Raw genomic sequence first — 3,194 nt, 5'->3', positions numbered from 1 at the left:
GACCCACTTCAAACTCAGTTCTCCTATCTCAGATTCCCAAAGTGCTGAGCTTAAAGGTTTAAGAACCAGTTTTAGTGGGGTGTGGTGGCACATGCTTTTAATCCCAGCACTCGGGAGGCAGAGGCAGACAGATCTCTGAGTTCAAGGCCAGCCTGGTCTACAGAGTGAGTTCCAGGACAGCCAGGGCTGTTACACAGAGAAACCCTGTCTCGGGAGAAAAAACAAACAAGCAAACAGCTTCTTCACCATTTGGGAAAACACCAAACCAGTGCAAGCAGCAGGGCCCGGAGGACATGGGGCCCAAGATAAGGAGGCTGTGGCGAGGATTCCACCCTGGTTTTAGGGACTGTGGTTGTGGTCGAGGAAGGCGGGCTCGTGGACATAAAGCCAAAGACAAGGAGTGGATCCCAGTCACCAAGCTGGGCCAACCTGGTTAAGGACATGAAGATCAAGTCACTGGAGGAGATCTACCTGTTTTCCCTCTCCACTAAGGAATTTTAGATTAATAACTTTTTCCTGGGCACATCCCTAAAGGAGGAGGTTCTGAAGATCCTGCCAGTGCAGAAGCAGACTTGGGCTGGCCAGCGGACCAGGCTCAAGGCTTTTGTTGCTATTGGGGACTACAATGGTCATATTGGTCTTGATGTTAAGTGCTCCAAGAAAGTAGCCATGGCCATCCGAGGGGCCATCATCTTGGCCAAGCTTTCCATCGTCCCTGTGTGGAGAGGCTACTAGGGGAACAAGATTGGCAAGCCCCACACTGATCATGCAAGGCGACAGCCACTGTGGCTCTGTGCTGGTGTGTCTCATCCCTGCCCCCAGAGGCACTGGCATCGTCTCTGCCCCTGTGCCCGAGAAGGTGCTCGGTATTGATGACTGCTACCCATCAGCCAGGGGCTGCACTGCCACCCTGGGCACCTTTGTCAAGGCCACCTGTGATGCCATCTCTAAGATCTACAGCAGCTATCTGACCCCCGACCTCTGGAAAGAGACTGTGTTCACCAAGTCGCTTTCTCAGGAATTCACTGACCATCTTGTGAAAACCCACGCCAGAGTCTCCATTCAGAGGACCCAGGCTGCAGCCATGGCTACCACATGAGGGTTTTTACACAAGAAAAATAAAGTGAATTAAGTCTGTTAAGTAAATAAATAAAAGCAAAGATTCCGTTTTTATCTTCAAGGAACCTCTCCCATTTGTTTGTTTGTTTGTTTGTTTGTTTTTATGGTGTCTCACTGTGCTCCCAGGTTGTCTGGCCTCTAACTCCTGTTTGTGTGGCCTCCTGACCCACTCTTTGGAGTAGTTGGGACTACAGATGTGGGCACAGTACCCAACTTTACCTTTAAGGGCCTTGTAGTCAGGGTGAGGACACAGTCGCATAGAGAATCAACTGACGCTCGGAAGCAGCAAGGCAGACAGACGTGGTGAAAGTCTTGTGGACAACAGGCCTTCCATACAGGGCTTTGTGGAAGTCTGCAGGGGAAATGACCAGGAAGAGGAGAGGTGGAGACTAGAAGTGTGGAGGAAGGTGCCTGGGTTTCTGGGTATTGTCCGCTTTCACCCTGGTTGTGGTAAAGGCCAGAGTGTTTTTTTCTAGCATGTTTTCCTAGCAGCCAGCCCTGGGCGGAACTGTTGCCATTGGTACATTCCATCTTCAGAAAGCACTGATTCTTAAAAAGCTGTCTGTGTCTCTGTGTCTGTCTCATCGCTCTCTCATAAAATTTCCTTTAGAAGACTTTTTTTTTTAAACAGAATTTCCCTATCTAACCCAGGCTACAAGGAATTCGCTATCCTCCTGCCTCCATCTCTCAAAGCTGGAATAATAGGTAAGCATCCCCATTCCCAGCTTTAGAAGACAATATTTGTATAGCTGTGTGTGTGTGTGTGTGTGTGTGTGTGTGTGTGTGTGTGTGTGGTGAGTGATACATATCCATTTTGTCAAGGAGGCCGATTTCGGTGCACAGTTGTGTGCATTTAAGTGCATCCCTGCTGCTGTACATCACCACTATCCACCTCCAGAGCTTTGGGTTCAGGCCAAACTAAACTCTTCCCCTATGTTAAGCACCAACTCCACTTCCTCCCCAGCCCCTGGCACCCACCCTTCCACTCTCTGTTCCATAAGTTAGATGGACTGGGTTGTCTCCTCCAAGGGAAATCATGACCCATTGGTCCTTTCTGCCTGGATCCTTGTGTTTCACAGACCCGCCACCATTTTATACTCCCAACAACTACACACACCGATTCTGCTATCTCCACATGCTTTGCAGCCCTCATGCTTTGGGGCAGTTCACACCTCCTGGGGGTAAGGGAGGAGCTGTTGGAGGAAATCTGTAGAAAATGCTCACACCCTTTTCCTACCTTTCTGGGAACTCTGCTCCTCCTTCTTCCAGGACTGTTAGCACCTCCTATTCATATGCAAAATAATCTGCTGAATATTTAAATGCACACATGAATTCACTATAATTGCATCTTATCTTTTGTTTTGTTTTGCAGTGGGAGAGATCTGGCCCTGCACTCAAGCGTGCTAGATGAGTAGTTCCCGATCGAGCTGTATCTCCAGCCTTATCTAGACTTCATTCATTGCTACTTACTTTCAATTTATTGGGCTTTTTTCGGTGGTAAGGATTGAATCCAGGGCTTTATTCATGCTACTGTCCAAACTCTTATCACTGAGCTGTACTTTAAACCCTATTGAATTCCTCCTTTTCCTCCTCCCCTTCCTCTTCTTCATTTTGGTGTGTGTGTGATATATTCATATGTACACGTGTGTGTACTTGTACATATGTGCAGGTGTATGTGTTTGCACATGTGCATGGAGGCCAGAAGTTGGTATTGTCTTCCTGTCACTCTACATTTTACTTTTTCACAATTACTTTTTGTTTTATTTTGTCTTGTTTTGAGACAGGGTCTCACTATGCAGCCCTGGCTTGCCCAGAACAATCCATGTGTGCCAGGCTGGCCTCAACCTCATAGAGATCCTCCTGCCTCTTCCTCCCAAGTGCTGGGAATAAAAACAAGTACCACAGGCAGTAGTGATGCACAGCTTTAATCCCAGCACTCAGGAGGCAGAGACGTGCAGATCTGGTCTACACAGTGAGTTTCAGGACAGCCAGGACTACATAGAGAAACTCTGTGTTGAAAAATAAGCACCCAAACCCAAAAAGACCTGTGCCACTATGCCCAGCTCTATATTATT

General features: G+C 47.9%; 1 pseudogene; it reads left to right on the top strand.

Moving 5' to 3' along the window:
* Positions 1-362: 362 nt before the first annotated feature.
* Positions 363-1,099, top strand: LOC128114340 (40S ribosomal protein S2-like; annotated as a pseudogene).
* Positions 1,100-3,194: the final 2,095 nt, after the last annotated feature.

This window comes from Peromyscus californicus, unplaced genomic scaffold (assembly GCF_007827085.1).
Source record: "Peromyscus californicus insignis strain IS unplaced genomic scaffold, ASM782708v3 Scaffold_10__1_contigs__length_136768540, whole genome shotgun sequence".
Classification (NCBI taxonomy): domain Eukaryota; kingdom Metazoa; phylum Chordata; class Mammalia; order Rodentia; family Cricetidae; genus Peromyscus; species Peromyscus californicus.
The sequence above is the reverse complement of the archived record's forward strand: the minus strand, read 5'-3'. Positions and strand labels throughout refer to the sequence as shown.